Genomic DNA, 16,795 nt, shown 5'->3' with positions numbered 1-16,795 from the left:
CATTGTATTTTCTAGACGAGGACACTGAAGCACAGAGAGATGAAGTGACTTGCCAAGATCAAGTTACGATTAGTGGCAGAGGATTTGCGATCTAAGATCCTTGCTCTATGATACTGCTGTTCTGTCTCACCAAGTCACTTAAACTTTCTAATCAAACTTCATTCTGGTCAGTAGCATCAACTCACCAATTCCTCATGGCTGCTGTGAGAATCAAATGAAACATAGCTCTATATAAATGCAAGACGTTACCATTGAAGAACTCCTTCCTCGTAGCAGTGAAGATTCCATGATTTAGGCCCCAACTTTGCTTTTCTTTTCATGTTTCTAGGCATTTGTGGGTTTTGATCATTTTCAGTTTAGTACATAGGGATTATTTTAGTAGCTTGTAGGCTGTTATTCTTATGTGTGGTTCCCTCAAATTCTCTGGCCTAGAGTCTCCTAAGATTTGTTGTTTGTGATTTGAGTATTATTTAGTTTATTTTGGAAAACCTAAAAGGACAAAAAGCTTCCTTTTGGTGGTGACAATTTTATCATTACCTTGTTACCATTTGAGTGTATACTAGAATGGCAAATTTGAGGAGAGATTGATTTTTGGTCTCAGAAGCAGGAACTCATTGGTGGCTTTTAAATGGACACATCTGGCCTACTAGCCAAAGACATTCATTCATTCATCACATTTACTGAGTATATATTCTGGTGCCAGGCATTTTCTAGGCTCCAGGAAAGCAGAGTTCACACATGTCAAACGTATAAAAAGGTGGTTCAGATGTATAATCAAGGAAGAGTGACTGGGAAGCCACTTTTGCCGGATAGTTAGGGAAGGTTTCATTGTAAAGGTGACTTTTTTTTTTAAATTTATTTATTTATTTTTATTTTTGACTGTGTCGGGTCTTCGTTTCTGTGCGATGGCTTTCTCTAGTCGTGGCAAGCGGGGGCCACTCTTCATCGCGGTGCGCGGGCCTCTCACTATCGCGGCCTCTCTTGTTGCGGAGCACAGGCTCCAGACGCGCAGGCTCAGTAATTGTGGCTCACGGGCCCAGTTGCTCCGCGGCATGTGGGATCTTCCCAGACCAGGGCTCGAACCCGTGTCCCCTGCATTGGCAGGCAGACTCTCAACCACTGCGCCACCAGGGAAGCCCGTAAAGGTGACTTTTAAGCAAAGACCTGATGGTTAATACTACCTGGGGAAATAGACCTCCAGGCAGAGGGGAATGAGAACAGAAAGCAGGTGGGATGCCATATTTGAGTAAAGAAAGAATGCCTGTGTGGCTGGAGTGAGCTGGCAGAGAGTGGTGAGGATAGAGGTGCAGAGGTAAGCGGGTGCCAGATCCTGTGGGGCCTTGTAGGCCAGGGAAATAAGTGTGGATTTTAAGTGTAATGGGAAGCACCAGACTGCTTTATGCTAGAAGGTCACAGGAGCTGGTGTGAAGACTAGATTGTAGTGACTGTGGGAGGGCAAGAGGGAAAGCAGGGAAACCACTTAGGAGGCTATTGAAGATGCTGAGGGGAGAGGTGGCTTCAATTTGGTGCGATCAGTGACATGGTGAGATGGAAAGACATTGATGAATTTGGAACAAAGTTTGGATGTAAAACGGGAATGCTGATATATTGGGTGGAGGGGTGAGGAAATGAGAGAACTCAGTGGTGACTCTTAGGCATTTGGTGTGTGCAAATAACACCTGCTTAATACCCCAGGTTTTATTGACTTAAATTGATAAAACTTTAAGAACTCAATTCACACAATAAAGAGAGTTAAAATAATCTCATTTGGTATTGTCTAACACAGTAGTTCTCAACCAGGAGAGGTTTTGCTCCCGCAGGGGGCATTGGGCAATATTTGGAGACATCTCTGGTTGTCACAGCTGGGGCATGGGGGTTATGTGCTACCGGCTAGTGGATAGAGGCCAGGATGCTGCTAAATATCTTAAAAGGCATAGGGCAACCCCCACATGAAGAATTATTTGGTACAAAATGTCAAGAGTGCTGAGATTGAGAAAACTCATCTAAGAGATGAAGGTTCGATGTGATAGGAGATCTGGACTCCAGTGAAGTGGAAAACATTTAACCAATACACCACTTTTTCCTCCCTCTTTTCGTTCTGTTCGTTCCTCAGAAGTAATTTAACTTCTGAAATCAGTGTTCTCTTTTGGCATATTTTGTAACCTTTCTAGTGAAATGGTTAGACTTTCTGTGTTGTATTCATTGATTTTTCTAGACCTTAGTGGAACTGTACTTGGAAAACCAAATGACTCATGGACCCATTATTTAGAGCCGCAATAAGTAAATGATCCACACTGACAAATCATCTATAATCTCTTGAAGTTAGAGAGGACACCCTTAGCAAATAACTCAAAGGTTAGAAGAATAAAGTTCTAACAATTAGAGTTCTTAGTGGAGGTAGGGGGTAGTATTTTCCTATCTGTTGAGTCTTGTGAGGGATTCAGACATCTTGTCTTAGTAGAATATTTCTAGTCACAGAGAAAAGGTGAAAAAAATCATATATATGTATATAATAAAATTATATGTCTATATATAAGTTTAATATATATATAAATATTTAAACCCCATACAGGTTTTTCTTTCACAACCACTTTATTCTCCACTGTCTCTTTTCTACAAACCTCCTATAACTTCCCTCTTTCCAAGAGACCAGAGCAGCACACTGGCAAGCAATTGCCCCTGTTTCATCTTCATGCTGACTGACCCCTGATGGTCGCAGATCTGCAGAGCTTTTTTTTTTTTTTTAAATTAATTAATTAATTAATTAATTTTTGGCTGTGTTGGGTCTTCGTTTCTGTGCGAGGGCTTTCTCTAGTTGCGGCGAGCGGGGGCCACTCTTCATCGCGGTGCGCGGGCCTCTCACTATCGTGGCCTCTCTTGTGGCGGAGCACAGGCTCCGGATGTGCAGGCTCAGTAGTTGTGGCTCACGGGCCCAGTTGCTCCGCGGCATGTGGGATCTTCCCAGACCAGGGCTCGAACCCGTGTCCCCTGCATTGGCAGGCGGATTCTTAACCACTGCACCACCAGGAAAGCCCCAAATCTGCAGAGCTTTTCATGCCAAAAGACTCCTGAAGTTAAATCCCTCCTGCTGAACATGCAGGGTGATAGGGGAGCCCAGTGACCCAGGAGTGGTCAATGAGAAGCTAAGAAAGTGTGCCCTGGGGCAGGCCTCCTGGACTCAGAAATAGACAGCCTTGGGCCCTGTCTGAAAGGGAAGGCCAAGGTGAGTCTTCAAGTCCTTCCTTCAGTGAAGTCAGTGGTGGACCTCATCTCACTGAAACCGTTCCTTTAAGAAGACCCATCACGTTGTTTGGCTGCTTCACTTGTTTACAGTCCCAGAATAGTGTGGCTCAAAATACTGGGACTTGGCTTTTTTTTTTTTTTTTAAATTGGCTAAAAGAGACATTATTCTAGTGGGATTCAGGAATGGAAAAGAGCAGAGAATGTTTTGTACTGTATGAGAATCCTTGACCACAAACTGCCTGTGCTGGTCTGCCCCATTTCTATGCTTCTTCTGTCTTAGACTCCCCTGTGGGTGACCCCTTGGCCTTGTCTTCCGCTTCCTGGTCTAGGGCACCTTTATGGGGCTTGCTCTTTCCAGGATCTCTGTTTCAGACAGGCTGGCAGAAACCCCTCAGGACTTAATTGGTCAATAGGTCAGGAACCTGGGGATCATAATCTTATAAATTGTGGAGCTTCCCCATTGTTCTCTTTGAATGGTCAAACTTTTATAATGTAAGGACTAATTTTGGTTCTGTGGCTGGTTAGCCCTTTGGCAAATTCTGGTCAGAACACAAATATATTTACGGTCAGTTATTAGGTGCCATATTAGAAAATGTAACAAAAAAAAAATTCCTGTAGATCTGCTTAGGAGCTGTCTGTCAAAATAATAAGCAGTAATTGGTAGAACAGCAAAGGCTCCCTCCACCTCCCCCACCTTTTACTCATGGAAACTCAAGTAAAAGCCCTTTTGTTTAGTAATAGTAGTAAGGGGAGGGCATTGTATGTATTACTGGGAAACCAGGGTTGAGGATGACTCAGACAAACAGGATGATGAAAGAGCCCCCATTATATGCTCTGGTTTCTGCTCAGCATCTTCTGAGCTCTCTCAGCCTTGGGCTCATTCAGTTGTAACGGGCTCCTGGCATTTAACCTGGGAGGCTATTTTGTTTAGTCCAGGGCTGTTTAAAATTTGACGCATACAAGCCATCAAAACCACTGTGAGTCAGCTTTTCAGGGAACCTATCTTTAACTATTTCAAGTTACCTCCAGTTTGTGTGATTCTGATTTTTTTTGGTCTGTCAGTTCCTTGAAGTGATTGATTTTTTTCTGTAATTCAGCAAACATTTGGCTTTTTGAGTCAGGGTTAATATAAAAGGCAGATTTCTTATTAAGTTGACAGTGTTTGTTTTCCCTGTGGATGCATCTCCTGGCTGTACCGCTCTTGAGTTTATCCTGCAGATTGTGTCACATGGAAGCCTTCTGATGCCTGGCTGGACTTTTCAGGGGAGTCCTGCCTGCTTTGGGAAGAGCTCCCAAGTACTGTCTCTGGCTGAGGTTAGAACTGCTGAACGTATTGAGCACATTTGATCAGTGAGGGGCAACCAGAGGAAAGCTAATGGGCGAGACCACAAAGGAGGGAAAGAAAACAAGGCTGTAGAAAGTTCCAGGCAAGAAGAATTGGAAACACCTATGGGAAGGGACACAGAGGAACTTTTGGAGGCAGGAAAGGGTGGATGTTTCCCTGGAGGATGTTTTGTTCATTTTGCCCCTCTTTTCAGTGGCTTTTGGCCGGTAATTAAGAGGCTCTCTTTGACCAGTTTGTGAGGTTAGCTTGGTGGTGGCTGGAGTCCTTGGGCAGAGAAGTATGTATACCCGCCATACGTAAGCACCTGACCTCTGGCTTGACTCCACTGGAGGATGATCTGTTTTCTGGTAGCTTCTGGAATTTTTTTTCCTCCTTCCTGATTTTCTTCTACTTGTTGACTGGATTATTGCTGTCTTTCCCAGGGAATTTGACTCTAGATGTTAGAGTACTGTAAGAGAACAGACAGAGCCTGATTCTGGCATGTAGACACAGACACCCCAAGTTCAAGTTAAGAGAGAACATAATCCCGAGCAATTCAGCAGTCATAGAGTATTCTAGAAATTCCTCTACTTCTCAGCCCATTCTCCTGCCTGGCGAATACATGGCTAAACTACATGGCTAAACTGTTTTCCATAATCTCTCATAACCTATTCTTTCAAAGAGCTTAATTCAGTTTACATGTATCATTCAACAGTAGTCATAAACATTTATTGAGTGTCAATTATATGCTTTATTAGTTTGAGTAATCTCTGTGAAAAATATTTTAAAATGAAAATTCAGCGGTTAAGCAAGACTGGGGAGGGATGGCAGAGGCCTTCATTCCTGGGAAAGCCCCACTGTCTTTTGCACTTGTCTCTGAGTAGAGGCTGTTTGAGAATCCCGTAATTCTTTCTGCACACCCTTTCTGGTCCTTGTGGCCAGTAATTTGTTCCATTGTGTGGATAAACTGTGATACCTTCACTCACTTGTCGATGGACATTTTGTATACCATATATATTGTTTGATTATTGTCTTTCTTTTCTCCATTACAATGTAAGCTTTATGAGGACAGTGATTTTTTTTTATTGGGGTATAATTCATGTAACATAAAATTAACCATTTTAAAGAGAACAGTTCATTGGTATTTGGTATATTCACAATGTTGTGCAGCTACCACCTCTGTCTAGTTCTAAAGCATTTTCATCATCCCAAAAGAAAACCCTGTACCTGTTAAGCAGTCCATCCCAGAGGGCAGTGGTGTTTTTTTTTGTCTTTTTTATACGTTTATTATTTTCCAATTATAAAAATAACATAGACTTATCATGTTAAAATACTGAAAATACAGAACTACAGAAAAGTATACAATTTTATCTTAATTTTACAATAAAAGAAAGCCACTAGTATCTCAATCCTTTTTAAGGTTGCATTTACTTTTTTCAAAAATAGTTTTATTGAGATATAATTCACATACCATACGATTCACCTGTTTGAAGTGTACAGTTTAGTGGCTTTTAGTATATTCACAGATCTATGCACCCATCATCACAGTCAATTTTAGAACATTTTCATCAGGCAGTGATTGTTTTCCTCTTCTGTTCATCCTCATCTAGAACAGTGTTTGGCATATGGTAGGTACTCAAATAATATTTGTCGAATGAATAAAATGCATTAATGAGAATAAATCAGTTTAATCATCATTCAGCAAACATTTAATGAGTGCCTACGATGTGCTGACAACTGAGGGAGATAGAAAGTGGCACTAAGACACTGAACTCGCCCTTGAGGAGAGGACAGTCGAGCGGTAATAGAAAATAAATACATAGGAAATTCCCTGGCGGTCCAGTTGTTAAGACTTGGGCTTCCACTGCCATTGACCCCAGTTTGATCCCTGGTCGGGGAACTGAGATCCCACAAGCTGCTCGGTGAGCAACAACAACCACAACAACCAAATACATAGACATAAGGTGGGGCTTCCCTGGTGGTGCAGTGGTTAGGAGTCCGCCTGCCAATGCAGGGGACATGGGTTCCAGCCCTGGTCTGGGAAGATTCCACATGCCGCAGAGCAACTAAGCCCATGTGCCACAACTACTGAGCCCGTGCGCCACAACTACTGAGCCAGCGTTCTAGAGCCCGCGAGCCACAACTACTGAGCCCGCGAGCCACAAATACTGAAGCCCACGCGCCTAGAGCCCGTGCTCCGCAACAAGAGAAGCCACCGCAATGAGAAGCCTGCACACCACAACGGAGAGTAGCGCCCGCTTGCCACAACTAGAGAAAGCCCGCACAGAGCAACGAAGACCCAACACAGCCAAAAATAAAGTAAATAAAATAAATAAATTTAAAAAAAAAAAGAAAGAAGGTGGATGACCTCAGAGCAGTATAGAGAGGCCATTATGGAAATTCAGAGGAGGGTGATATTGCTGGAGTGGTTACTATTGTTATTTAAATAGTTATATGCTATACTGTTACTTCACCAGGGCTCCACTATCACATTCCATGTAGAACAGAAAGCAGGCCCCTTTCAGTGTCCACCTCAGACATCAAAGATCTCCTTATAAAGCTGTGTCATCTATTAAGATCTTCGACATAAACTGTGAGAAAGGCACTTTAGGGAGTCTCTAGTGTACTAATAATTCTTGGAATCATGTGACCTCATTGTTATGAAGACTGAATGCTTTCTTATGCATAATATATGTATTATGCAATCTTATAACAGCTTTTCTTTTAAAATTTATTTTTGGTTGCATTGGGTCTTCATTGCTGCGTGTGGGCTTTCTCTAGTTGCGGCGAGCACGGGCTACTCTTTGTTGTAGCGCGCGGGTTTCTCATTGTGGTGGCTTCTCTTGTTGTGGAGCACGGGCTCTAGGTGCGTGGGCTTCAGTAATTGTGGCTTGCAGGCTCAGTAGTTGTGGCTTGCAGGCTCTAGAGCACAGGCTCAGTAGTTGTGGCACATGGGCTTAGTTGCTCCGCTGCATGTGGGATCCTCCTGGAGCAGGGCTCAAACCCGTGTCACCTGCATTGGCAGGCGGATTCTTAACCACTGCGCCACCAGGGAAGTCTTAACAGCTTTTTTTTTTAAATTGAAAATATACATCCTTTTGAGGGAGGGAGTGGTATGTGTTGCGTAAGTTTCTTCCTTTGTCCCATTATCCCTGATTCTTTAATGAGGCATTTATTGGAAACCTTCCTTCAGGAGGGTTTTTGCTTGGGATATAGATAATGGAATGAAATTCTGCAGTGGTGGTGATGAGTGTGGCCTAGAGGCATATTAGGGCAACTGCAGCAGTAATGTCAGTCAGCGCTTCTCTCACATTTACTGCATGTTTCCACTGTGCTGAGTGCCTCATGTGCATTAACTCACTTAATCCTCACGGTGACCCTGTAAAGTAGATTGCGTTGTTATCCTCATTTCATAGGAGAGAAAACAGAGGCCCAGAGAAGTTAAGTAGCTTCTTTATTCTAAAGTCAGTGAGTGGTCGAGGCAGATTGGACCCTTAATTGTAACACTACGCTGTTCCCTTCCCCAGAGAGAATATAGCATTTAGACATTCTGTGCTGTGTCCATTCATTCATTTAACAAATAAGTGTAGATCTCCTGTTATGTGTCAGTCTCTGTGCTAAGGCTACAGTGGTAGCCTAACAACATGGCCCAGACCCTTGCCAGCCTGGAGTACATTCTAGTGGGAAGCTTGGAACCAGGAATAATGGGAAAATGTTATCAGAGATGGTGGGTGAGGAATGGAGGCTGTGAGCAAGGGTTGAGTAAATTGTCCATAGTGTGATCCAGGTAGAGGTGGATCTGAACCTAGCTCTTTCTTTTTTTTTTTTTTTTAACATCTTTATTGGAGTATAATTGCTTTACAATGTTGTGTTAGTTTCTGCTGTACAACAAAGTGAATCAGCTATATGTATAAATATATCCCCATATTCCCTCCCTCTTGAGCCTCCCTTCCACCCTCCCTATCCCGCCCCTCTAGGTGGTCACAAAGCAGTGAGCTGATCTCCCTGTGCCGTGCAGCTGCTTCCCACTAGCTGTCTATTTTACATTTGGTAGTGTATATATGTCCATGCCACTCTCTCACTTCGTCCCAGCCTCCCCTTCTCCCCTGTGTCCTCAAGTCTGTTCTCTACGTCTTTATTCCTGCTGTGTCACTAGGTTCATCAGTACCATTTTTCTAGATTCCATATATATGCGTTAGCATACGGTATTTGTTTTTCTCTTTCTGACTTACTTTACTCTGTATGACAGACTCTAGGTCCATCCATCTCATTACAAATAACTCAATTCTCAATTTCGTTCCTTTTTATGGCTGAGTAATATTCCATTGTATATATGTGCCACATCTTTATCCATTCATCTGTCGATGGACATTTAGGTTGCTTCCATGTCCTGGCTATTGTAAACAGTGCTGCAGTGAACACTGTGGTACATGTATCTTTTTGAATTACGGTTTTCTCAGGGTATATGCCCAGTAGTGAGATTGCTGGGTCATATGGTAGTTCTATTTTTAGTTTTTTAAGGTACCTCCATACTGTTCTCCATAGTGGCTGTATCAATTTACATTCCCAACAACAGTGCAAGAGGGTTCCCTTTTCTCCATACCCTCTCCAGCATTTATTGTTTCTAGAGTTTTTGATGATGGCCTAGCTCTTTCTTATTAAAAAATTAAAAAAAATTTTCCATTGTGGTTTATCATAGGATATTGAATATAGTTCCCTGTGCTCAGCTCTCGTCTTCTGTCTAGCCTGGTGTTGTTACTGCTAGGTCCTAGAGCCTTTACCAGAGCTTGTGTCTGTTTTTATAGCTGGCCAGATATGAGTATGCTATGCCACTTAAAAGGGGGCCTCCATCTTCCATCTGGAAGCTCCTTGGACGAGTCCCTTGAGGATGACGTGGATCTTGAGGGTGACTTGGTATTTCCAGTCTGTCCTCAGAATTCAGCATGGCTTTGGAAAGCTTTTCATGGAGATATAAATGGAGAGCTGAACTGGGTGGGTTGGGTGAAGTCAAAGAAACTGACCATGGTGCTAAAAATGATCCTTTTAAAAAAATTTATTTTGTGGGTCATCTCTACACAGAAACATTTCTCTTTCCTGCTAGAGGAGGAGGGGAGCTGCAGGCAGCGCTGTGAGGTTATGTGTCAGAAGCACCACTGGTAGTTAGAAGACATGGGAGGAGAATTCCTGACCTCTCAAGTAATGGAACTCTTTGGGGACACTGGAGTGGAAGAAAGTGATCTTTGCCCTTATCAAATGTGCTCCATGTGTTTGCGAGGCCAATCTTGTGACTTCAGCAGTCTTAAGAAAACATTTGATTGAGAAACAGTTGTTTTAACATGAAACTCTATTGACACATACATGGATAAACACAAAAATATACACTCCTTTGAGGATAGAATGAAAGGTAATTTTCTGAACTAGTTGGGTTGGGGGAAACAGGCTTACTAGAACTTTCTGGCAATAGGAGTTTGCTATTGGAATGGACCCTCCTTTGGTTTTGGACTTTAAAAATGGAGTGGCTACTGATCTGTATGACACTGTTTAAGTAAAATTCTGCCTGAAAATTAGGCCATGGACTTAAATCATTGGCTGGAGTTTGAGTTCCCTCACCTTCCGCGTCTCCTTTCCTTCCCACAGAAGGAGGAAAATGTTACCTAAATTCTATACTTGTGCTGGTCTAACATCATTAGGTCAGTGCCAGACACTAGATGAAGCTCGATACATGTCTGTTGATTTGCGGACTGAAAAAAAACCACACAACCTAAAAGCTGAGAATTATGTTTTACTCCGTGACCTTACTGAGGACTATAGCCTGGGCTACAGCCTCTTAGATGGCTCTGAGGAACTGTTTCATAGGGGATAAGGGAGGAGCCAGGATATATGGGAGTTTTTGCTGGGAAAAAACCCCCCAAAACCTTGTCGTCCAACATCAGAAGATAACTGCTGATCACAAAGAACAGACACCTCAAGTTAATGATTTCAGTGCTTTTCTGTGTGTGGGAACATGCAAGAGTCTGGGCTCACTGAAATTATTCCTTTGATATACATCTTCACTATCTAGGGTCAGTATCCTGTTTTTCTCCATCCTGAATCCCCCTCAGGGTGAACCATGGGGGGAGGGATGGGGTGGCTGCAGTGACTGATGGCTTGATGGGGGCAACATTCGTTGTTTACCGGAATGGCAGGCAGCATTCTTTGTTTACCGGAATGGCAGGCAGCATTCGTTGTTTACCAGAATGGCAGGCAGCATTCGTTGTTTACCGGAATGGCAGGCAGCATTCGTTGTTTACCGGAATGGCAGGCAGCATTCGTTGTTTACCAGAATGGCAGGCAGCATTCTTTGTTTACCGGAATGGCAGGCAACTTTTTTTTTTTTTTTTTTTTTGTCTACAGATTAAATGAAGTAATCAAGTTTTAGTTTTCTTCTGGAATAGTGGTCCCAGTTCTGATAAGATCGAGAATGTGTTTTGGTTTCTTTGGGTTCTGTCTCTTTCTCTGAACTCAGGCAAAAACGGAATGAAAGCAGAATAACCCACAGACCATCACATAAAAGTAATTAGCGGGAACTGAACTTTGGGAATAATTCATTAATTTAGATTAATTTTAGAATCTCAATGGAGAGATATAAGATCGTCTTCGTTGGCTCGGGGGTGGGATTTATCATGAGCCTTAGGTTGTGGTGGGGAGCAGCCACGCTTCCCTTAGCCCTTTCCATTACTTTGGGGAAGGAGCTGATTTTTGCCCTCGGGTAAGGGAACACCATAAAAATTTAGAGGACTGTCTGATTGTCGTTGGTACAGATCAGATCCTTTTCACCCAGAGAGACCAGAACTGAAAGGACCTCAGTGCGGAGCTTCTTTCCTTTGGAGTGTTTGCTGGTGTCTTTGGAGTTTAACTTTTAGTCTCTGTGCTCTGTTGAACTTTCTTCCTTCCAAGGCTTTTTACTTCAGTTTCTACCCCATCGCTTGCTTTTCCCTTCCCAGGCCTCCTCAGAACAAAGCCCATGTGCTCATTCTTCTTGGAATAATTCTCTGATGGCTAAGACGGAATTTCTTTTTTTAAAAATTTATTTATTTATTTTTGGCTGTGTTGGGTCTTCGTTGCTGCTCACAGTCTTTCTCTAGTTGAGGTGAGCAGGGGCTACTCTTCGTTGCGGTGCACGGGCTTCTCATTGCGGTGACTTCCCTTGTTGCGGGGCATGGGCTTCAGTAGTTGTGGCATACAGGCTCAGTAGTTGTGGCACGCAGGCTCTAGAGCGCAGGCTCAGTAGTTGTGGTGCATGGGCTTAGTTGCTCCGCGGCATGTGGGATCTTCCCGGACCAGGGGTTGAACCCGTGTTCCCTGCATTGGCAGACAGATTCTTAACCACTGTACCACCAGGGAAGTCCCTAAGAAGGAATTTCTTGAGGGAGACTGTCATCATTCCCATTGCCTGCTTGGGGCAGAGGTTGGCTTTGCACTGCTGTAAACTGCTTTGAACTCTGAATTGGAACAGTGGAGATGATCGAGTACTGTTACATTTCATTTTAGAAACTCTCCTTGGAACTCTACGCAAAGTGAAAAGCTTTGTGGGTGAGACAGTGATAGAGAGAGGGGTGGACTGTTTGGTTTCTTCAAGGTGGATGTGATATTAGATAGTACCTTGACTAAGAGTCAGCTATAAAGTCAGTATTAATAATACTATGTTGCTTTGCTTAGCGGGAGTGGAAAGGAGTTATCAGGAGCAAGCAGTGAGATCTTTCATTTTCAGATAGAATCAGTTTAGATCTCACCACATTGGCTACTTTAGTCCCTGGATGAGCAACTTCAGAGCCACAAGCAGGCCCGAGCCCCGCTGCTGGTGCCGCTGTGCCTCTGGAGGCTTTCCCAGTGGGCTCGTCTTTACAGATAATGAGTGATATTCATCAGGTGCCTACTGCTGCCAGGCGTTGTGCTGTGCCCTTTGTGTGCTTTATCATTTAGTCCTTTCAGTAGTATCTGTTATTATCTCATTTCCCTGAGGCTTCAGTAGTTAAGTAGCTTTTCCAAGGCCACATAGTGGCAAAGATGGGATTGGAATTTGGGTGTTTCTGACTTGCTTGAGGTCCACACAAGCTGGGGGAGGACGGAAGGCAGAGGTTGGGGAGGAGCGGCTTTGGGGTGTTGCTCCTGCTTCTGCTGTTATGTAAGGGCCGAGGACCATTTCCAACATGTCGAGTTGGGTGGGGTGGCCAGTTGGCAGGGCTCAGAGTCAAGTAGCTTATTTCACTCCAGGAATGGAGCAAAGTGGTATCATTGATTGCGAACAGGCAGAACGAGTAGAGCAGCAGCCTAGTTCCCTCTGGCCCCTTCCTTCCTTCATCAAAAGGAATCTTCTTATCTTTTCTTTTTTTTTTTTTTTTAATAAATTTATTTATTCATTTATTTATTTTTGGCTGTGTTGGGTCTTCGTTGCTGCGCGCGGGCTTTCTCTAGTTGCGGTGAGTGGGGGCTACTCTTCGTTGCAGTGCGTGGGCTTCTCGTTTTGGTGGCTTCTCTTGTTGCGGAGCACGGGCTCTAGGCGCGCGGGCTTCAGTAGTTGTGGCATGTGGGCTCAGTAGTTGTGGCACGCGGGCTCTAGAGCACAGGCTCAGTAGTTGTGGCTCACGGGCTTAGTTGCTCCACAGCACGTGGGATCTTCCCGGACCAGGGCTCAAACCCGTGTCCCCTGCATTGGCAGGCGGATTCTTAACCACTGCGCCACCAGGGAAGTCCTTCTTATCTTTTCTTGACCTTCTCCTCCCCTGATTGAAAACCAGTCTTGCTACCACCTAGGCTGTTCTCTCCTTCCTGGCTCAGGGGAAAATGCCCACAGGGTAAGGATGAATTGAGTAGCGTAACAGGGAGCAAAATAATGTGAAATGCAGAAGGAAAAATGAAGCCTGGTTTCAGTTTGCCAGGCATTTTCTCATTTATCTGTTGATTTGATTAGCAACCAATACCCAGTCAGGGGAGGCAAAGATGGTTATATCCTCATTTTACACGTGAAAAAGTGCTATCAGTGTATATTAAATGATCATCTAGGGCTCCTTGGTAGAAAAATCGGCCTGAGGTTTGAGTTCCACCTCCCAGAATTCTTTGCACTGGACCCATCTGCACATGCCCAACACATGAACTTGTATGTTTAACATAACCCCAGGACACCTGGTTCCAAAATAGTATCCCCAAATGCTGACTCGAATGAGTTATTTCTATATATTATGTATGTCATATGGTGGTACTTAATCAATATGAATCTTGAGACACTTAATTCTGTACCTAACGGCTCCTACAGGCCCCTTTTCAGGTGCCCACTCTTGAGTATCCTGCATAGCAGTTGTTGTTTTTTGGGTAACAGATTCATGAAGGAGTAGATTTTCAGGGGAGAAAACTCCTGGGCTTAGTCTTCTTCCCCAGGACTGTTTCATGGCTCTTGCAGCCGGCCACTCTGACCTTATCTGACTCCTTGCTGGTAGAGGTTTATGGAGATTTTGTTTTGTTTCTTTTGTGTCCAGCTTAGCAGCTTGGAACAAGGCTGACTGAGTGACACCAGTCCAGAATGGGCTGTTCTGTGTAACTTCTTGTTCCTCTCGGTTGCTTGGGAGATCAGTGAGCCCATTATCAAATGCTGCTGTGTGTTAAGCCCTGTGGAAGATACAGGGTGGAGAAAAGTGGTTAAAGTACCTAGCAAGGTGCCTGGCATTCAGTCATTCAGTAACTAGATATTGAACTCCTCTTATGTGTCAGGCTGTGTCCGAAGTACTAGGTATGTAAAGATAGACTTGGTTCTGCCCTCATGGATCTAGTGAAGGGCACTGTCACTGCAGTGGGCATTCAGTAAATGAAATTATTAATATTAACATTAAGGCTATTAATACAGCAGTAGTGATGTTATTAATAGAATAATGAGTGGTTTACCATCTTGATGAGATTATGAGAAATGAAGACATCATATTATCACACCCAGTGGTCTGTCTACATTTCTCTAACCTCTCTTTATCAAACCAGCAGACTCTTGAGAATCAGGGTCCTGTGTGAGTGACTTATTGTGGGTGGTGTAGGCAGGATGCAACCAGGCCTCCGAGGGCCACTCCAGCCTGGCCCTCAGGGGAGCTCTGGCATGTGAGTGGCCTCATAGCTTTTGTGATGTTTGCAACCATAGGTCATTTCCAAGGGTCACCCTCAGGGGCCGTAAACTCCCAGGTGATTTTGACTAACTCTAGTAGCCTGATAACCAGCCTCTGAAGAAGAGTTGCAGGTGTGAGCCTTTGGAACAAACATACACACAGAAAAGATTTGGCACCTGGGGAATCCAGCCGGAGAACTGACAGGGCCTCTCTGATTATGACTTGTACTGTATCTGACTGTGAAAAGACCTTCAGAAAGGGATGGCCAGCCCTTCACTTCTGCCTTCCAAATTTTGTGCATGTTCCTCTTTGGCCAACTCTAACCCAGAATCGTAGGGGGAAAGGGATTCTAGGAAATGTAGTTCCCAGCTGAACCGTGTTAATGACAGAACAATGACAATGACAGTGACAATGACAGCAGTGTTTTTTCTCTTGTGGCTGGAGGATGCTAGGTGTAAAGGTTCATCCCTCCTTTAGCTGGAGTAGAACACTGCCTATTTGAATTAGGAGCTTTGACCCTGGGGTTCTGTATTATAAGAGTTAGAGACCCTGAGCATCTTTCTGGAACTGCAGTCTGAGATCTCACTGGCACCAGGTCTCTTCCTTCCTGGCATGACTTTTTTTTTTTTAAAGATTTATTTATTTATTCATTCATTCACACATTCATGCTGTGCCGGGTCTTAGTTGCGGCACATGGGATCTTCATTGTGGCGTGAGGACTTCTTAGTTGCAGCATGCATGCGGGATCTAGTTCCCCAACCAGGGATTGAACCTCGGCCTCCTGTATTGGGAGCGTGGAGTCTTACCCACTGGACCACCAGGGAAGTCCCCTGGCCTGACTTTTTACAAGGACTGCAGTGTTCTTTAAATTGTACAGAGGAATTATGGACGGATGAAGTTTGACTAATAAGTTGTTCTGCTTTTTTTTAAACAGTTTTATTTAGATGTAATTCACATACCATGTATTTGTCATCCTTTTAAAGTATACAATTCTACAATTCATTGTTTTTAGTATATTTATAAAGTTGTACAGCCCTTAGCACTATCTAATTACAGAACATTTTCATCACCCCAAATAGAAACCCTGTACCATTCATTAGCAATCACTCCCTATTCCTGCTTCCCTAGCCTCTGGCAACCACTAACATACTTTCTGTCTCTATGAATTGGCCTGTTGTGGACATTTCATATAAATGGAATTATAGAATATGTAACATTTTGTGTCCAGCTTCTTTCACTTAATATAATGTTTTTAAGGTTCATCCACGTTGTGGCATATATCAGTACTTCCTTTTTATGGTTGAATAATATTTCATTGTATGGATATACCACATTTTGTTTATCCATTCATCAGTTGATGGACATGTGGCTTGTTTCCACCTTTGGCTATTATGGATAATGCTGCTATGAACATTCATGTTCAAGTTTTGTGTGGACATGTGTTTTTAGTTCTCTTGGTTTTATACCTAGGAGTGGAACTACTGAGACATATGGTAAGTCTATGTTTCACTTTTTGAGAAACTGCCGTACTGTTTTCCAGAGTGGCTGTGCCATTTAACATTCTCACCAGCAGTGTATGAGCATTGAAATTTCTCCATATTCTCACCCAAACTTGCTATTATCTTTTTGATCATAGCCATCCTAGTGGGTGTGAATGGATATCTCGTTGTGGTTTTGATTTGCATTTCCCTGACGACTGTGGTGTTGAGCGTCTTTTCATGTGCTTACTGACCATTTATATATCTTCTTTGGAGAAATGGCTATGCAGATTTTTTGCTTAATACTTAATTAGGTTATTTTTTTCTTGTTGAGTTATAGGAATTATTTCTATATTCTGGACCAGTAGTCCCTTATCAGATATGTGATTTGCAAATATTTTTCCCATTCTTTGGGTTGTCTTTTCACTTGATGGAATCCTTTGCAGAATAAAAGCTTTTAATTTTGATGAAGTTCATTTATCTATTTTTTCTTTTGTTGTATTGCTTTTGGTGTCATATCTAAGAAGCCATTGCCTAATCCATGGTCATAAAATTTCCTCCTATGTCTTCTTCTAAGAGTTTATAGTTTTAGCTCTTTCATAACCACTAAGTTCTTATACTGACTG

The 16,795-nt window shown here is 43.2% G+C and overlaps 1 protein-coding gene across 2 annotated transcripts in view; it reads left to right on the top strand.

The window, feature by feature from the left end:
• ZFYVE1 (zinc finger FYVE-type containing 1) overlaps window positions 1–16,795 on the top strand; it is a 48,358-nt gene that overhangs the window by 6,046 nt on the left and 25,517 nt on the right. The window lies entirely within an intron of this gene.

Source organism: Balaenoptera ricei, chromosome 2, assembly GCF_028023285.1.
Source record: "Balaenoptera ricei isolate mBalRic1 chromosome 2, mBalRic1.hap2, whole genome shotgun sequence".
NCBI classification, from domain to species: Eukaryota; Metazoa; Chordata; class Mammalia; order Artiodactyla; family Balaenopteridae; genus Balaenoptera; species Balaenoptera ricei.
This window is presented reverse-complemented; position numbering and strand designations above follow the sequence as displayed.